The sequence below is a fragment of the Plecotus auritus genome, assembly GCF_963455305.1.
Source record: "Plecotus auritus genome assembly, chromosome: 7".
Classification (NCBI taxonomy): Eukaryota; Metazoa; Chordata; class Mammalia; order Chiroptera; family Vespertilionidae; genus Plecotus; species Plecotus auritus.
In genome coordinates, this window is record NC_137774.1 from 33,141,811 (window position 1) to 33,161,989 (window position 20,179).

Genomic DNA, 20,179 nt, shown 5'->3' on the forward strand with positions numbered 1-20,179 from the left:
AGCCTTGTGCCCACGCTTAATTGTGTCTGTAGGATAGATCCCTAGCAGTGGAATCTCCGGCTCAGAGGGGCGACACATTGTAAAACCGCACCCGCAGTGTCTCCTTTCTCAACTGCCCAGCACGCCCACCCCGCGCAGCCACACCCAGGACCATTTGGAGTGGCTCCACCAGCATCACCAACCCCATGCGTTTTCATTTTGCATTTCCTTGCTCATTATAAGGTGGAGAAATTTGTTGTGATTGCTTGCATCTGTTGCTTCCCTTTGACATAAGTGTGTATATTCCCTTGGCCTGTCTGCCTGACCCTTTTATGGACTCCTACTCGTTCTTCAGGGCCCAATTCAAAGCCCACCTTTGCCATGAGCCGTTTTCTTGCTACCTGTTGTTTCTCTGAAGCCGCAAGTTATTTTTCTTTTCACTTCTGAATTCTCACAGCGGCTTGTGTCTTAGAGCAGCTAGTCAATACCCCTTACATTGTAACTTGATAGCCTCTGCTATAATCTAGTCCTCTAGGGTGGGAAATGGGTCTTATTTCTGTATTAACTGGAGGACTTGGCACAGTTCTTGGATGGATGGACGGATGGATGGATGGAATGACGGATGGACGGACAGACGGACGTATACTGTTTACAAAAATTGTCACAATGACTCTACTACCACCTTACCAAATTGTTTCCTGTCGCTCCTTTCTGAGTCAGGGAGGTTTTGCTCTATCCAAGATCCAGCGGGGCAGGGGAAGTAACCAGCCATGCCAGGCTTTGTGGGAAGGTTGGGCAGGGTGGCCCTGAGCAGGGCTCCACTTCACTTAGGATATCGACATTGGCTACCTACCCAGACTTTTCTGCCCTTGCCGGAAGAGAATCACCGCCACCCTCCATTTCCCTCTTTTGACCATTTAAAATGTGGTGTTATAATTAACCGCCTCATAACACCAGGGCGCGGTAAGTGTGGAGCATTTGGAAGTCAGAAACAGAAGAAGACGGCGATCACCTGTCGCTCTCCCACTCACTGCGGTTGACATTTCTGCCAGGTTTTCCTTTAGGTGCATTTTCTTGGCAAAGCTGTTTTAGGTGATTTCCTCCATAGAGTAGCGTGCAGTTCTTTTGTCCTGCCTTTGTCACGCAACGGGATAACACAAAAACGTCTCCATGCTTTTGTAAACGTGCCCGTGGTTTTGTAATGTTGTACCATAACCTAGGCAGCCCTGTTTTAGGGTTGCATCTTGGGGTTGCTCTCCTTGTGTCTCTCTTACCAACAGGGTGGACCAGCTTGTGCACAGAGTTTCCTCGTCGCTTCTTTAGCTGCACCCAGTCCAGCCCTTCCCCCTCATTCTCCGACCTCTGAGACTGGTGCCCCGCTTTGCCTCTCGGTTTGTTTCTCAGTATCTGTGTGTAGCAACATGTTGAGTAATGGCTTCCTTTTTCAGAAAGAAAACTCAAGTGCTAGGGCCTCGAGGAGGCCACATACGAGTGTGCTATCATTGCCCTGGAGTTTGGGGCCTTAGGCCAGTCTTTCCTCTCCTCCTAGGCCCAGGGCTGCAGAGGGTTCAAAGGGGGTGGGGGAGAGGCCGAACCTTTGGAGGGGCCACAGGCCTCGGACCCGGCAAAACTGCTGTGCTCGACAGTGAGCTCTGGTCATGCTCTCCAGGGCCCTGTAGGAGTTGATAGTGAACACCTGGGTCTATTGCCTAGCTGGCCCCAGACTTGGGTCCTGCATGGCAGATCTGCTCCTGCATTTCCTGGGCACGTCCCGTCCTACAGGGTCTGCTGGGTTGGGCAACATCCTGTTCCCCAGGAGGTTGCCAGTTCAATTCCCAGTCAAGGGCACATGCCTGGATTGTGGGCTTGATCCCCAGTGGGGGGCGCACAGGGCGCAGCCAATCGATATTGCCCTTTCACATTGATATTTCTCTCTCGCGCTCTCCTGCTATCTCTAAAAATCAATAAACTGTTCTTTTAAAAAAAAATAATAAAATAAAGAGCTGGTCAGGGCATGCCACTGAACTCCTGTAGCTAGCTGTCCCCGCCGAGGGACTGCGGTTACAAAGGCCACATGGCCTAATCGTCCAGGGCTGGTACCATGGAGCAACACTGCTGGCTTCACTTCCTGCCCCTGACAATGACTTTATCTCTGTCTTACTTTCATCCCCACGTGGGGATAATAATAACGCCTACCTCCCCCGATGAATGAGTGAGCATTTATAAACTTCTTTTAATAGCCCCCAATTTGCTAAATAAAAATAGGAAACCAGGGCTCAGCTCAGCTTTTTGCTCATGTAACAGGTTGGACCTAGGCCTCTGCCCTCCAGCATGAGAGGAAGAGCCCTGGACAGGAGCCAGGAGACGGGGGTCCGTCCTGACACCGCCTTCTTCGGACTTTCTGTGACTGACTAAGGCGCTGCCCCCTGGGGCCCTAGTTTCCTCAGTTATTTCCATGGGATACTCATTATATGTGTGAGATGACCTTGAAGGCCCTTCTCGTCTTAGAACATTCTAGAATTTTGTGATTTAAAAGTATTTCAGATATCGCAAGAAGGGTCCCGTTCTGCCAGGAGCCCCTCCTGGCTGGCATGGGTCCGGGCTCACTGCAAAGACAGCCGGCCAGAGATCCGGAGCCTTTAGGGTTTGTCAGGATTTTTCTCTGTGCGGGCGAGCTCTCCTCCACAGGAGGCTGAGTTGGAGTATCTGGGTCACCTAGGAATGGGCTGTGGGAAAGCCAGCCTCCTTGGGAATGTGAGACGTGTGCTGTCCTGCACGGCGGAGCGGGGCCTGAGGTGTGGGCTGCCGGCGCCTCTGCTCCCTGGGCCACAGGGGCGCCCTGGCCCGCAGAGCTCGCTGCTTGCCCTGAGGTCCTTTCTGTGGGCGAAACTGGGTCTTATGCAAGAGTCTGTGTGTAATCTCTACCTGGAGCTGTTTCATCAGAAATACTCAGAGCTCACCCGATCAGGGAGCCAGCAGTAGGCTCTGCTCTGGTTCTTTCTGCGGACAGGTAGGATGGAGTAGGATGTGGCTGGCAGGCCCCTGGGCAGGGGAGCACTGTGCTGAGGAAGGAGGCAGAGGCTGGTGGATTCTCTCTGGGCTTCCTCTGGTCCCCCGCGCCTCTTGGCAGGTGGCAGAGCCTCACTTGGGTTTGTGCGCTGTGTCAGCAATGTGTTCATCTGCACAGTGGCAAGGGTCCTTGTCTGAAAGGTGGGTTTGGGGTGAGGTGCCAACTATAAGGCCCAGTCCAGTGCCTCGAGTGGGGAGGTGCAGCATGGGTCAGACCCTCCTGGGTTGAAGTTGGCTCTGGCATGTACCAGCTGGATAACTGGGTCCTCCTTTGTAAATAAGGACCCCCATACCAAGATGCCCAGGGCTGGCCTGGCTCACAGTGGGTGTCCCAAAACACACCAGTCACACAAGGATGTAATAGAGCCCGTGGTTAGAGCATGAATTCAGCAGTTAAACCTCCTGGGTTCACATTCTCATCCTGCCCCTGATTAGCTGTGTAACTTGGAAACTGCTCCTTATCCTCGGTGTACCCCTCTGTAAAATGGGAGTAGTGTTGGGGCCTCTCTCACAGGTTGGTTATGAGGATTAAAGTGACTTAATTGAATATACGTAAAGCACATAAAGCAATGGCTTGTCAGTGTTAGCTGTTACCTAATTTCTTCAGTAAGTTGTGGTGACTTGATTTCTTGGGAGGTTAGCAGCCCACCTGTTCTGTTTATTTTGAAATGGAGCCCCTCTCAGCTCAGTGAGAACTTATCCAGGGTGGCAGATGTGTGCGCATTGTTGCATGTGTGTGTAAGTGTGTGTGTGTGTCTGTCTTTGAGCTGTGTCACCCCTGCCCAGGCCTGGAGAACAGATCCTGTTACAGCCCGTGTGCCAGGCCTCGAGCCCGACCCTCCCAGGCTCTCCTCGGCTTGCTTCCTCAGGTTGCGTGCATCTTAATAGCTGTCTTGTTTGCCTGGCTCTTCTGCTTAGTCCACTGGCAGGGTTCCTGTTGCACAGTCTGGCTTGTGTGTTGACCTGCTCTTGACCCCCCCCAGGGATAAAGCAAGGTTTAAGGAGGCCATCCTCTGAGGTGAGTGTGTTCTAGCCTTGCCTGACCTCTTGCCCCCTTTCAAGGAACTCATGAGAATAGCATGGGACTTGCTACTTATTCATGCACTCATTCAGGAAGAATCTTAAAGCAGTAAACAAGTCAGAATTTAACTGCTTTCAAAGATGACAAGATACTGGAATTTTCGTGATAAAGACGGCTAATGATGTATGTTGACAATCGAGTGCTAAGCACTTTACATCTCCCTCCCATGAAGGTGGTACTAGCCTCTCCCTCACTCCCATTTTACAGATAAGGAAACTGAGGCATGTGAAGGTTAACTTAATCCAAGTTAAGGCAACTGGACAGCACCCAGGAATTTGAATGCAGGTCTGTTGGACTCTATGCCTGAGCACCTGACCGTCCCGCTCAGTATCGCTTCTGGCTGGCATTCCTGGAATAGCTTGTCAGTGACATTCTGTTATCTGAGCCCTCTCTCACTCTATAATTATAGTCTTGGTGATATGAGCCCAATACAGCTGTGTAAACTGAGGTGCCCCTGGGCGCAGGGGGAGAAATTCTGTTGTCTTTTGGTCTCTGTGTTAGAGAGGGTGGTCCTGCTCTTCTTCTTTCCCAGAGCTGACATCGCCTCAACCCCACCGCAGTTTCATTTCCAAACCCCATATTTCCTTACCTTCCTCTGCCCAGCTTAAATGGTCCCTTTAAAAGAGATCTTTGAAGATTACATAGTGAATAAGGTCATGGGTAATCGACTGGCCTTCACAGATCCCTTATATAAAGAGGTGTGGATGTCCTTGCCAAGCTGTCCTCTGCCCCCAGGAGGCTCTCTTCCCCAAGAGGCATCTGAGGGGTCCCCAGCAGGGCGTGACCTCGGTAGGACTCAGTGCTTCAAGAATGCTGGGTTTTAACCTAGTAACAAAATCATGCTGTCCACTCCTGGGGTTGGGGGTGGAGGAGGGTAGCTCTTGCTCAGAGTTGCTTATTTCTATAAACTGGTTGTTCTGTTCCACGGGGCGCCTGCAGACGAGTCAACAGATCAATAGCCGGCACCTGCATTCGGACACTCTCCCTGTCAGCTGTCAAAGCCCTGGCCTTTCCCATGATTAAGGCCACAGAGAAGGGCGATGGCTGCAAAGCGTTGCTGGGCGCCTCGCACGCCAGCTGCTGGACGACATGCATTATGTCATTCTGTGTTCACAGAGATCTTTTGAGTCTGGCCTTTCCCCCTCATTTATAACAGAGGAAATAAAGCACACACACACTCTACCTTGGGCAGGCCCACTCTCCTTTTATGAAGTAGCATGTTTCCTGTACATATGGGTTAGAGAGGGCTGGACAGAACCAGCAGCCCCGGCTGGTTGGAGAAGGCTCCTCTTGGGTCTAGCCACTCTGGCACATGCTGCCTTTCTGCAGCCCCACCTCTGGGGGCTGCCCGGAAGAGCTGGAGATGGAACTGTCTTCAGAGCAGTGGCTTTTGCTCTTGGCAGGTGCAGGGTTCCCCTCTGCCTGGGGAGGGGAAGGGGCAGAGCTCAGGTGTGGGCTGGGAGCTAGCTGCCTGTGGGTTGAGGTGCCTTTGCCAAGTTGGAGCTTCAGCCAAGGGCTTCTGACAGAGAGCAGACCCTCTCTGCCACAAAGTGCCGGGTCTTAGTGAATAAGACAAACAGTGTCTGCCCTGTTTGTTGGCTCATTTGCTGGAGAAAGTCAGCTCTTCAGCTTCCTGCATTCCAGGGTGCTAGAATGCCAGAAATTCCCTGGACCAGCAAGCAGGAAAGTCTTGTCTTTACTGTAAAAATGCTAATAAAACATCTCTAGAATCTGCTCCTTCCTTTCCACCCACGCTGCCACCAACTAAATTACCTTTTGTTCTCATCATTTGCTGAATTGCGGTGGCTTCTTAATTGATTTTCCTGTCTCTGGATTCTCCACACCCACTTCAATCTGTCCTCCACATGGTTTCCAGAATGACAATTGTTCAGAAATGCAGATCTGATCATGTTTCTTCCTTTGCTTCCCTCCCCACTCCTGCAAGATTGAATGCAGATGCCTTAGTGTGGCCGTCCAGAACATTCCAGGACCTGCGTGAGCTGGCCCAGCCCCCGGACTGACTGCTCTCCGTATCTTCCCTTTATCCTCCAGTTTCCAGCTACTTGCTATACCCTTAAAAAAAGGGTTCTTTTGTGACTGACCTTTACTCATGCTGTGTCCCCCACCTGGAGCCCCTTACTCCATGCCTCACCCCAGCCCATTGAACTCATTTTAGGGATTACCTCTTTTTTGATGTCTTCCTAGGGTCTTGACCACCCCACTCCACAGTTAGACCTGGTTCCCTTGGCATCTCACAGCGAGTATTCAAGCCTCTGTTGAGGCACGGAGGTGGCATGCTCCATGTGGCGTCAACTCTCCTGGTCTGGAGGCCCCAGGAGGTCTCACTTACACACCCCACACCTTGCTGGGATGGCTGGGCTGCTGGCTCAGCTGGTCTGCTCTCCTCTCCATGGAAGCTCAGGGCCTCTCCTCATGGCCTGTCCGTCAGAGTAGTCAGGGCTCCATAAGGATCCTCACCATCCTGTTGGTCAGAGCAGCCACAGTCCAGCCGGGTTCACAGGCAGAGGAAGTAGACCTTAGGTTAGAGGCGTGTGAGACTCTCGGTGGCCCTCCTTAAGTGCTGTGGCGGCCCACACATGTAGCATTGCCTCAGGTGGCCCTGTGACTGTCACATAGGGAAGAGCAGCTCTCACCACCCACTGCCAAGAGCAGGGGCCCTTCTCCCCATTCTTTTTCTCTAGAAATGCAAGACACTGCACATCCTGCTTCACCTCCCCACCCCCTGCATGCACTCCTGGACACGGGGACATCTTAGTCTTCCTAGGTAGGGGCACACCGGGGGGTTGTGTCCCGAGCACTCAGCATTCACTGCACCAGGCAGGTTGTTAGAACAACAAGGATCCTGCTCCTCTCCACCTCCCTAGTCAGGTTCAACGTCCAGTTGTACTTCAGGTCCGTGCAAAGGATGTGAAGGAGCTACCAGGTGTTACACAAGCATTAGAGATCGCTAGGTTCCTTTTACAGGTGTATGCGTCTCTAAGCCTCAGTTTCCTCATTTGTAAAATGAGAGAGTAATATCACCTATTAGAGCATTACATGAGGCAATACACATAAAATGCAGTGCCTGGCACATAAGAATATCCAATTAAAAAACAAAAATGGTACATAGTTGGAGGGAAAAAACAGCCCTGGAATACAAAAATTACTTCAAAGTGGGTCATAGACCTAAACAAGAAGATAAAACTATATAAAGTCCAGGGGTCCTCAAACTACGGCCCGCGGGCCACATGCGGTCCTCCGAGGACATTTATCCGGCCCGCCGGGTGCCGCTGCCTGTCCTGCTTAGCAGCCGACTCGTTCCAGGCCCGCAGTGCACATAGGAATTTGTTCATAGTTTTTTTTTTAAACTATAGTCCGGCCCTCCAACGGTCTGAGGGACAGTGAACTGGCCCCCTGTTTAAAAAGTTTGAGGACCCCTGGTCTAGAGCATAGGAGAATGTCTTTGTGAATGGGGCTTGGCAAAGATTTCTTAGATAGCAAATAAAAAGCACAAACCAAAAAAGAAAAAAATTGATAAATTGGACTTCATAACAATGTAGCTGCCCTAGCTGATTGCTCAGTGGTTAGAGCATTGGCCCATGGACTGAAGGGTTGCGGATTCAATTCCTGTCAAGAGCACATACCTCAGTTGAAGTCTTGATCCCTGACATCAGTCGGGGTGCATGTGGAAGGCAACCAATCGATGTGTCTCTCTCACCTTGATGTTTCTCTCTGTCTCTCCCCCTCCTTCCACTCTCCCCCTCCTTCCACTCTCTCTAAAAATCAATAGAAAAAAATATCCTTGCCTGGCCAGTGTGGCTCAGTGGTTGAGCGTCAACCTATGAGCCAGGAGGTCACGGTTCAATTCCCGGTTAGGGCACATGCCTGGGTTGCGGGCTTTACCCCTGGTAGGGGGTGTGCAGGAGGCAGCTGATCAATGACTCTCTCATCATTGATGTTTCTAGCTCTCCCTCTCCATTCCTCTCTGAAATCAATAAAAAAATATTTTTAAACTAGTGACCCGGTGCACAAAATTTGTGCACATTAAAAGGGGATTAATTAGAGGAAATAATTTAATATTGCTATTTGCCCTTTCTCTATAAAAGAAGTGTCAGAGATGAAAGAAAATTAGTAAAATGTATATGAAAACCTTCCTCCTTTAAGAGTCTGGGGCTCACCACGGGACCCAGAGTCAAGTCCCCGCCCACCCACATGCACCTCAAAATCGCGTGAGACCCAGACCCAGCCGGCCCTCCCCCCATTGGGCTAGATCCAGACCCGGCCAGTCCCACCCTTGTCAAGCCCTGCCGGGCAGGAGGCGTAGCCTCAGGTCCCCTGGCCTGGCGCCAGGACAGGGGGCATGGCCTGAGGTCCTCCAGCCCAGACTGGGACAGGGGCATGCCTTGAGGTCCTCCGTCAAGCCCTGCCAGGTGGGGGACATGGCCTGAGGTCCCCGTCAAGCCCTGCCAGGCAGGGGGGGGAGGTGCAGCCTCAGGTCCCCCAGCCCAGCACCAGGAGGGGGGGCGCAGCCTCAGGTCCCCCGTCAAGCCCCGCTGGGCAGGAGTGTGGCCTGAGTTCCCCCGACCCAGCACTGGGGGTGCATCTTGAGGTCCCCCATCAAGCCCCGCTGGGTTGGGAGGCACGGCCTGAGGTCCCCTGTCAAGCCCAGCCAGGCAGGGGGGTGCAGCCTCAGGTCCCCTGGCCCAGTGCTGGGGTGGGGGTTGCGGCCTGAAGTCCCCTGTCAAGCCCCACCTGGTGGGCGTGGCCTGAGGTCCCCTGGTCTGGCGCTGGGGCGGGGGAGCAGCCTGAGGTCCCCTAGCCCAGCACCAGGATGGGAAGCGCACCTTGAGGTCCCCTGTCAAGCCATGCTTGGTGGGGGGCACAGCCTGAGGTCCCCTGTCAAGCCCCATGGGGGCGGGGGAGGATGTAGCCTCAGGCCCCTGCCGATTGCTCGTTAAGGCTCCTTATGGGAACTTGGCCTCAGCTGTGGGTGCAGCCATCTTTGTGACGGAGTGATGGTCAATTAGCATATTCCCTCTTTATTAGATAGGATATATATATATATTCTCGGGTAAAGATTGACAAAACAAACAAACAAAAACATAGCTGCTCTTAGCAGTTTGGAAGGACTTTTGGAGGATTGCTTTTGGATGCCATATGGTCCCAAGAAGAGCCTTTTTCTCTCTTCAGAGGTTCTTTGGAGGCCAATAGGAAGCCTTAGCCTTAGAAGGCTTAGAAAGTTTGAAATGATGTGACCTTAATAAATGTTAGCAGAAAGGACCGCTCTCAGTTGCAGGTAACAGAAAAAGTGATTTCAACAGCTAGGCCATGTTTCTCCTACAGTGAGGTGTTTGGAGTGAAGCGACTCACGTGTTGGTTCAGCCACAGAGCAGTGCTGGCGTCTCTGTGGTTCTCTCTGGACAGCTCTTGGCAATGCTGATCTTCGATGCAGGAGGTGGGCTGTGGGCAGCAGGCTTCCGGAAACTGCCCCACTTGTGAGGAAAGCCAGCACTTTCCCAGCAGTTCCAGCGGACACATCCTTGCGTCTCATTGACCAGAACTGTCACTCATAGCGAGCTTCAAGGGATGCTGGGAGTGGGGCCTGCACATTGCAGTAGCCATGCTGGACCCCATCCCAGGATTGAGAGCCACTGACTCAGACCAGTTCATCACCGGCCACAGTGGTGCCTCAAACAAAATCAGTGCAAGTGAGGAAGAGGTCAGGAACAGATATTGGGTTGATAATGACAGCGCCTAACCCAGCACCCAACGTTCTAGGGGAGTTCGCCATTGCACTAATGGACTCCTGGTATCTGAGGTGCTCACCTGTCCCTTGCCCCTTGCCCCTTGCTCTCTGCACAGCCCTTTTTTGCCTAGCAACTAGGCAAACAGTCATGTTCCTGGAAAGGAAGGCCTGTCTCCCCAGCATTGGCATAATCTCCTGTTCATAGCAGGTGCTTTCCAATCAGAGCCTGAACACCTCACCTTCCCTGCCCCTCCTTCCAGTGGCTTTCAGGAGGCTGGGTCTTAGGACAGGTCAGAGAGGGGGTCCATCGGCAGGAGTCCGCCTTTGCCGTTAGTTGTGGCTCTGCCTTTTTTTCCCTAGTTCTCCACTTATCCAGGGCCCTTCTGGTGAGCAGTGTCAGGAATTCTCTGGGATTGCCACTTATAATTGTGGGGTTGAGGGCTAAGCTGTGCTCCGTGGGCCTGGAGAACTTAAGATGGGCAGGTGGAGTGTTTGAACTGGGACAAAGGCTCCGAGGATCTGATTTGGGGTGACATCACTCACATGGCTCCTGACACCTGCCCTTCCCTCAGCCTCCCAGCAGGAGCACTGAGCACTGGGACTGTCAGTGAGGCTCGGAGGGTGGCCGTCCCTGCTCCCCTTCTTTGCCTCCCATAGTCCTCTGGTCAGGTCTATCTGTGGGCACTTGTGTGAGTTCCTCAAGCTTATGCGCACCGGGTTGCCTGTGACCACGCTGCTGTGCCTCCCATGGTGCCCGGCAGCGGGAAGAAGTTTACTGATCACTTGTTGACTAAATGGATAACGGATAGAGGTTCTCCTTCCTGTCCCTCGTACAGTCACTCAGACCCAGGGCAGAGAGGGGAGAGCCGTGTCTGGCTTCCTCGTGATTTAGTGCACTTTGTTCCCACAGCCCCAAGGACGGCTAGCTCTGAAAATATCTCCTGGGGTCTCGGGGGCTTTTATGGAACTGAGAGGCAAGAAGCAGAACTGGAAGGGCGGCCCTGAACCCGGTCATTCACCGACTCTCCAAGGAGCACGTTTACTCCACTCAGCCTTGTTCTCAAGTGGGAGGTGTCTGAGGATATTTCAGCCAAGGAAATGCCTTCCTCTCAAAACCTTTCCTGTGCAGTCTCATGACTTCAGTGGAGCCCGAGATGGGATACAGGTGTCGCTGGAAAAACTTGGGACCTTGGCTGTCCACCCTGGCCCGGCTCAGGCTCCATCTGTCCCAGAAACTTCGTACGTGCTTCTAAGCCACACCAGCCTCCTTGCCCTGCCCTCTCATACTTAGTGTCGGAGCAGTTCGGGTGGTGGAAACTAATGAGGGTGCTGATTGCATGGAGGATGTTAACTCACGCAGCAGGGCTGCGGGGCAAGGTCTCCTGCACCCATAGCTGTGCTGGCCTCCGTGTGTACTCACGCCCTCAGCCAGACCAAAGACTGATCCAGTTTCATCTCCACTTGGGTTTGAGCCTATCATCTGCAGCCTGGTGTCAGGCTCGGAGTCCGCAGCCTCCATGGAGCTGGGGGATGGGCGGGAAGCCGAGCTCCCAGCTGTGGCCCTCTCACCCCAGCCTCCTTGGGCACGGCTCCACTTGTGGTCCAGGGCAGACTTACTTGTTTGTGTTTGGTTTCCCGACTCCGGCTTTGACGTCAGGGCAGGGTTGCTGATGGAGGCTTGGCGGGGAGATCGTCTCTGCACAAATGCACACGTCTGGCAGCTTCCCCAGCAAAGCCTGGGTGCAGGACCGAGACAGACGGGCGAAGGATGGTTGGTTGCGAAAGGCCCGGCTTGGGGATTGAGGTCCCTTTCTCCTCTTTTTGCCCCACTTTCCCTGGTGCTCTTGCTTGCTCTGCCCCTTTCCCTCAAACGGCAGCCCCACTTGGTACCCTCCAGGTTTCTGCAGGGCTTGGCAGTGCTCGGGGCGGAGGGACAGGCTTGGTTCCTGCCTATGTGTAGCACTGTTAGCTGCATCACGACCTCCAGAGGCCGCCTTGCATTCTCAGAAATCATTTTGCAATACATTGGCCACGGCAGCCAGACCAGACTGCTTAGCTGCCAGGGCTCATGAGAAGGTCCCTGAAGCATACTGCAGCTTTGCAGAGGAAGCATGAGAAATAAGGGGACCAGCCGAGGCCTGAGCAGGTTGCGGCAGCTTCAGGGACATTGAGGAAGGCTGGAGTAAGTCATGAGAGCTTTGGCGACTTTCTACGTTTGGGATGGGGTAGACAGAGACCTGGCACCAGCAAAGACTGCTGTGGAGTATGCTCGAAGATAGTGGTCGGCAAACCGCGGCTTGCGAGCCACATGCGGCTCTTTGGCCCCTTGAGTGTGGCTCTTCCACAAAATACCACATGTGGGCGTGCACGTACGGTGCGATTGAAACCTCATGGCCCATGCGCAGAAGTCGGTTTTTGGCTCTCAAAAGAAACTTCAATCGTTGTTCTGTTGATATTTGGCTCTGTTGACTAATGAGTTTGCTGACCACTGCTCTAAGAGTTCAGTGCTGCCCACCTGGGAAGAGGGAGTCAGGGTCCCATAGGTGTTGGTGACCTGGAAGCTGGTCCAAAAATTGCACCTGCTGGCTGGAGGACTGAGTAAACCGAGGGGGAGGGGATGGGAGTGGGAGTGGCCATCTAGGTGCCTCACTTCATTCTGCATGCATGCTGGGATCTCCTTGGAAGCGGCAGCCCCAAGTACCAGGCAGGATGGTGGCTAGTTTTAATGAATTTAGAGCTGGTTTGGAGCCAGGGATCGAGTATAGTCCAGAGGGTAGGTTATTGCAACCAGGACCAGCGGCAATGGCACACTGGACATGTTCGGAGAGTGTGACTGGACATGTTCGGAGAGTGTGTGGGGGCAGCCTGCAGCCTTTCTTCAGAGGACTCACTGCCTGGCACAGCCTGGGCATTGCTGTATTTGCATGTCAGGCCACAAGAGAGGTAGGTCATGCCCCCTGCCATCCTGCTTGTGCCAGTCAGGGCAGCTTAGAGGAGCTTAGCGGGTGAATAGCAGGAGTCGTTTTGGGAGAAGGTATGGTAGAAAGAAACAGAGCGTTGAGTCCCGGGTCCCTTCATGATTCGAGAAACTTACAGCGCTCTTGGTGCCTCGGTTTTCTCACTTGTAAGATGAGATGATAAAATACAGCTCTAAGTTTCATGGGTTCAGCCCATGTGGTTTGCCTATTTGTGAGTGACCCTGAGTGATGAGCCACACTTGTCACTGTGCTGAGGCTGGACTCAGAATCACGTATTTCTGTTTGCGGGGTGGGTGTCTCTCAGCCAGTGAGTGAGCCAAGCAGGCTGCCCAGCCAGCACTCACATCTTGCCATAGCTCTGTTTTTCTCCTCTTGATGTTGAGTGCACAGTCCTTCGCATCAAGAGTCTAGAAGGATGTGTGATGCTTTCAGGTGTAGGTAACGGTGTTTTGTGGGAAGAATGACACACTCAGTGACAGCTTTGGGGTTGTGTGAAGGTGGGGACGTCACTCTTGGGCCGTCAGGGATCTACTACAATTTCTACCTCCTGAAGTTTTCATTGAGAATCCAAGGAAAGAGGCGATGAGGTGCTGCGTAAGTGGAAGAGATCATCATTACTACAAGGGTTGACCATAGAATATGGACATAGAGTCCCATGATTAAGAGAGCCTGCTGCTGTACACGAGAATCCGGGGTCCACCTCTGCCTGTACCTGGGGTCCTGGGGTTCATCTGTCCCTCTGTACTTCAACATCTGCCATATCTGCCCCATAGACTGAACTGCTTGCCTGCTTGAGACCTAAAGACCCAGGATACGGAGAAGAGTAACGATCTGCTCAGGGTCCTGCAGCAGCCCACATCCGAGTCAGGGTTAAGGTGACACACGTCATGGCATCTGGCCACTTCCGTAGCCTGGATCATGGATTTGGGGGTCACCCACAGAAAGGACCTCCTTGTCCCGGGCACTGAAGTTTTAGGGTGCAGTGGACTTCGTTTGCAGTCAGTTGTTCAGAGAGACATGCTTTCTGCAAAGGTGCAGAAGCCTGGATAAGACATAGTTCAAAGATCCCTGGCTGCAAGGCTTTCCTCTCCTCCTCAGCAAGGCCCTGCTGGCAGGCTGAGCAGGACCGACACGCATCCAATTCAGTGAGTGCCTCATGTATTCTGGGCATTGCATACGTGAATCCCGCAGGGAATTTTATTTTCTTCACTTTACAGATGAGTAAGCTAAGTTAAAGCCAACTGGTCACTGCCACACAGCTGGTAAGTGATAGCACCAGGGGTGGAACTTAGGTCTGCCTGGCTGCCACGCCCGTGTTTCCCGCTGGGGGTGGTGGAATAGTTAACTCACCGTAGGCCTGGCCCCCGACCAGTCAGAACAGTTGCTGATGGTAAACAGGAGGCGCGGGCACACCTGTGCACCAGGTGGAATGTTTGTCTGGTTATTACCACTGCACCGCCTGGCCAGTCCGGCACAATGGCTGGCTGCTGTCCAGCCGCCCTCGGAAGCCTGCGAGAGGTTTCTGCCAAGACGACCATTTCAGCCAGCGTTTTGGGGGCAGGGCAGTTACCACTGCAGCACACCGGCTGTCTCCTAGGGATTTCTGTTCGGTGGCTGCAGAGGAGCCCTGTATCCCTGATCGGCCTGGCTCGTGGGTCCCTATGACAGCCCTGATATGCTCTGAAGGGTGAACCTGGGATCTGCAGGTGCCAGCTACAGGGAGGCGGGTTTAGGCTCCACGTACAGGAAGAGTAACGAGGCAAAAGTCTCCCCAGGAGAGGCCGCGGTCCCTGCGCTTGGCAGCTTTGAGCAGAGCAGACGTGTGAGGCCTCGCGTGTTTCTGCGTTCCTTGCAGTTCTGGGAGCTGCTTCCTGTTCCAGCGGAAGTTTCTTTCCTGTGGCATGTGCTTCAGGAAATCTGACAGGTGTCTGCTCTTCAGGATGTCCGACAGGCCTCACCTCCACGGAAGTGATGCTCACGGCAGCCTGCGTTTGGGAGGCCTGTTTGGGAGTCACGCTGGAGTAGCTAGAGGCGGCAGATTGCATTTGAGGTTGATCAGGATGCCAGATTAGGGGCAAAGTGCTCGTCTGGGCAGGTGGCCTTCCTGGAGTCCATGCAGCTCCACTCCGGCCATGGCCTCTGGTGCTGGTGTGGAGGTGTGAGCACTTTGAGGCGAGGGACGTCTCAGGTTCCCCGGAGTCAACTGGTGAGCTGGGCCTTGGCCCTCATGCCTTTAAAATAAATTTTACTTAACCTGTGAGTTCTACCAGCGTTGTCCTAAAGGCCAACCCAGCCTCCGGGGTCTTTAGCTCTATGTCTAAAATGGATGTGATCCCACCCACATCTTCCCTGTTGCCCAGGGAGGTTATAAGAGAACCTGAAGACTTAGCTTGGTGTGTCTGCAGCTACCACTGAATGGGTGAACATCTTACATCCATATTATCGTCTGTAAATCTTCACAATAGCCCTTTGAATCAGATCAACCCCATTTTACAGGTGGGGAAATTGAGGCCGAGGTTGTGTCCTGCTGGGGAGTGTGGTGGTGAGGGGTTTTGAGGCCAGGTTTGTCTGTCTCGAGAGCCAATTTTTCACAGATCTGTGCTTCCTCTTGGACTTGTTGGCATAACCAGTAGTAACGTAGTCGGACCTGAATGTATTTTTTTTCTTGTTCCAAGCACTTTTATATTAGTTACTTTGGCCCCAACTTCCATAACATGATACTCTTTTTATAGGTGGTGAGATTGAAGCTGAGCTAAGAGGGATTTCCCCCAAGATCCTTGATCTAAATGTCAGAGCTGGGACCAGAGGCTAGATCATTTAGCCTAGGACACTTAGTGAGCACTTGCTGTGTGCTGTGTATGAGTAATACCCCTCACTTGTTTGTGGGCTGATTTGATGCCCCTCTGCTCTTTCTGTAAACCAGGCTGAGTGTCAGGGCAGGGGTGGGGTGAGACTTCAGTTCTAACCCAGGCTCCTCCCCTTCGGCCAGAGTGCAAATGACTCTCTCCCTCGTGCTGCGGGTCCCATCGGGTCCCATCGCTGAAACCCCAGGTGCTTTTCTATTTCGGAAACTTTGTATCTGGCGGTTTTGTGGTTTAGAGAAAATGACTCTCCTCATGAAAGGTCCCCTTGCAGGCCCCTGGGCTGGGCTGGCAGGCTCCACCGTAGTTTCTCTGGGAAAGTAGCCCCTGGATGCTTCTGTGACTGACCAACTTTCCCAAAAGTGAGAGCAGCCTTATTTTGCTCAGATGTGAGCTGCTGCGCCCCGGCACCCCTACCGGTTGTGGATGAGAACAGCTTCAGCTTTGCTCCTTCTGCAGAACCCAGATCTGCAGGTGTCATTTCTTCTCTAGGAGCTCTGGGAGGTGGCAGCCAACAGGACACCAGGCCTGCTGGCCATGGGTCATCAGACTGTGCCCGCCCGGCTTATGGGTTGTTCACTGGGTGCAGTGAGTTCTGCACAGTCCCACCCACAGGCCTGCTTTGGGCTGTCCAGCAGGGATCGCTCACGGCCCCTAAACTAAGCAACTGCGCACTCCTCTTCTGGGGAACTTGCCCTGGTGTTTGAGACTCTCAGTCCTCACTTGCCCTATTAGCATTTGTTTTCCATTGTCATTTTGGCAGATATTATGTGCCTGCTGGGGCTATAAAAATGTATCATGTGTTCATTTATTTATTCATCAAAGGTTTTACAATAGCCAACCATGGGCCAGGTGCTGTGCTGGTTCCTGGGGATCTGGTGCTGAGCAAGCGCTATCTGGTTTAGCTCAGTGGATAGAGCGTTGGCCTGCGGACTGAGGGGTCCCAGGTTCGATTCCAGTCAAGGGCACATGCCCAGGTTGTGGCCTCGATCCCCAGTAAGGAGTGTGCAGAAGGCAGCCAATCAATGATTCTCTCTCATCATTGATGTTTCTCTCTCTCTCTCCCTCTCCCTCCGTCTCTGAAATCAATAAAAATGTACTTTAAAAAATAACTTAAAAAAACAACAACAAAAATCAAAAATCACAGACCAGGCATCTGGCCTCATGGAGTTTCCAGTTGAAAGAAGGAAGCAGACAAGTAACATGTAAGAACTTCAATTTGTGATCTGATGGAGGAGCAGGCAGGGCTAAGGAGCAGGACTGGAAGGCTTAGGAAAGGCTTCCTGGAGGAATGGATATCTAAGCTGAGCCTAGAGAACCTTTTGGCAGAGGGCCTGGTGGCTGAAAAGGGCTGGACACGCCGGAGGGGGCTGAACTAGAGAGAGCCCCTAACGCTGGCTCACTGCTGGGGCCAGATTGGCTGATCTTGATGTTGACCTGTGATGGCCCAAGTCTAGTGCAGAATGGATGTTATTAATCAGCTCCCAGGGTCATGGCCCTGGAAACTCGCATGCCAGTGGTGATGGCCTTCACTGCTGCTGCGGCTTGTGCCAGCAGCCCAGCCTCTTGGTTAATGTGGAAAAGAATTTGATTTATTTGATTTATTGCCCTGTCTTGAGTCAGCTCTTTGAAGCTGTGGTTTGAGAGCAGTTTGGAGTGGAGGGAAGGCCTGGCTGTGAAAAACATTTTAACGTGTTCCCTTGGCTCCTTCCTTCCTTACGTTTTTGAGCACATGTTGTGTGCCACGTGCAGTAATAGGCATGTGGGGACAGTCACAGAGAGGTAGACACCGTCCCTGCCCTGATGTATAATAATAGGGTGACTAGCCTAGTCATTGGGGGGTTCCCATACTATAGTTCAGTCCTCCCAGTGGACCACGAATGAGCTGGATATTATCATTCCTGTTGTGCAGGTGAGAGAACCAAGCTCAGAAACATTAATGAGGTCACACAACTGGTAAATGGCAGAACCTAGATTTGAACTCGGATTCTGTTAAACGCTAAAGCCTGTTCTATGTCCGCTGCCCTGGGAGCTCATGTCTGTTCAGAAGCTCTATTCTGGACCGGCTGTGATAGGGGCGGCCATAGAGACGCAGCCCGCCCACTTGGAAGGGGAGACAGGAACTCTAATCAGGCCCGGGGAAGTCTTGCCCAGGCCAAGGACACTGTGGCTGGAGGAGGGAGGGACTTCTGGCCAGAGCAGACAGCTTGAGCAGAGGCCCAGAGGGTAGGAAAGTATAGGAAATAATATTTTCTAGGTGAGTGTGTGCCTGGAGGGCTGGGTGGGCCAGGGGTGGAGTGGAGATGAGCCTAGAAAAGAAGGTTGGGGCCTCTGGTCACACTGGGGGAGGGATGGACCAGAGTGGGGTGAGTCTGGGTATGTGGCATGAGCACCTCTACATAGTTCTTTAGGATGCAGGAGGCATTTGTGTCTTCACACTTCTGAGCTCCATGCTCTGAAGATGTTCCAGGGGCTTAGGACCCATAATAGGACACGGCATAGACTTCTTGTGTGGCAACCTGGGAGTTGCCAGCCTCTGCGGAGAATGTCTGATTAGTAATGTCTGCTCTGGGTACGGAGAGCAGCCGTGGGTTTGCCTCTGTCTAGGTTTCACTCATAGAAACTGTGCAGTTGAGTGGAATTATTTTTGTTCCGACGCAGTGTTCCCTCTCTAGCAAGTATCCTCACTTGCCACTGAGCCCTCTGAAGGTAGCAGGACTTAGCAGAGGTCAGGGCCATGCGAGTGGGCCAGTGCCCCTGAGTCTAGCAGATTGTGAGCTTGGGACCAAACAGGTTTCTGGGGGAGATTTCAGAAAGGCTGCTGCAGAAGTAATGGTTTTGTTGTTATGATGGGTCTCTTTTCACACCTCACATGCCTCCAGCCACAAGGGTTCTTTCCCTGGAGTCTGTGGGGAGAATTCTGGGGGTTCATGAATTTGGAGTGGAACGTTACTACCTTCATTTTCATTAACCTTACTTAAAATTCAGTGTGCTGTTCCATTTGGATGGAGGCAACAAGGCCCAGTTGTCTTAGCAAATCTGTGTGACTCGGTCACCAGTAGAAATCACAGTGTTTCCATATCACGTTACAGTTGTGGAGCCGCCTGGAATAGTACAACTTCAAAGTTATGATAACCGGGAGACCCACCGCTTTAATAAGGAAGCTTCTAGTGCCCTATCGCTACCTTAAGTAATGTTTTGAGACATGTATTTACATGTAATTGATTTCCTTTATGATCCTAAGTGTTTTGTTCTACGCACTTAAAAAGCATTGTTCTTAGAGATACGGACCTCTCCACACTGCCAAAGGGGTCCCTGGTGCAAAAATGGTCAAGAACTCCTCTTTGGAAATGGGGAGCCTTCCTAGATATTTGACATTTAAATTACAAAGATCATTAATTACTTGTTAGTATTGTGACTGTGCTATTTAGAGAAACGTACGGAGATACATACATACAGATGGAAGATAAAAGAGTGCATTCACGACACAACCCTTTGAGGGGTAGGAGGATTGGGTAGTGGCTCCAAGGGCAGGGCTTCTGTACAAGACTTTGAAGGTGGTGCTTGCCGCTTGGGGAAGCCGAAAGTCACCAATATGAGGCCAGTGGAGTCTGCTCAACATCTTGGCAGTTCTCACTGGGTCCAGGTGTCACTTGATCTCAGCCAAGCCGGTGCGTTCATTTCCATCTACTGGAGTCCATCCCCCCTTCTTTTTAATTGGCCCTGGGCTGTGCCCTCCCTGCATATCTTGCCCCCTCTGCATTCCTCAGTACACTTCGGGCCACCCAGGTGGCGCCCAGTATTTGTCCAAGGTTGACCTTACTTAAGCTTTTTATATTTGAAGTTTTAAGCATACAATTCAGCGTGTGGGTCCTGAAAGCCTATTGTGGGATGCGAGTCATTGACCCTTACTAATGCTGCCGTGGGCCAGGCACACACGAGTGTTTTATCTGTTTTATCGGGGAGGTTCTATTATTATCCCTGTTTTCTGGAGGAGGAAACTGAGGCCTTTCTGGGGGTGGGGTGTTAAGTAACTTGTGTAAGGTCACAGGGCTAGGGTGTGCCTGAGCCCCCAGAACCCAGCCCAGGCAGTCTGATTCTAGGCTGGACGCATCCTAAGTGGGAGGTTACTCATGATCCTCAAACCCCACATCGTCCATATCATCAGTTACTAACCCTCCCCGCCCCCCCAACCTGACCTCCCTCACTCAAGCAGGAAGTCCTCTTATGTTTTAACCCCGGTCTCTGTTCTGACCAGTCTTGCCCATTCTTCACTGAGGATCATGTCCCGAGCCTGAGGCATGTCAGCTACCCTTGGGTCGGGTAGAGGGTTATGGGTGGTTTTCCAGGTTTCCTGCTGGCTCTCCCAGACCCTACCTCTGTCTTCCCTCCCCCGCTTTCTGCTTCAGTACATCGCATGGCAGCAAAGGGGAATCCAGCAGGCTCCTGTTTGCCAGAGCTCCCC

General features: G+C 52.4%; 1 protein-coding gene across 1 annotated transcript in view; it reads left to right on the forward strand.

The window, feature by feature from the left end:
- KSR1 (kinase suppressor of ras 1) overlaps positions 1–20,179 on the forward strand; it is a 144,767-nt gene that overhangs the window by 68,039 nt on the left and 56,549 nt on the right. The gene's annotated exons all lie outside the window — the stretch shown is intronic.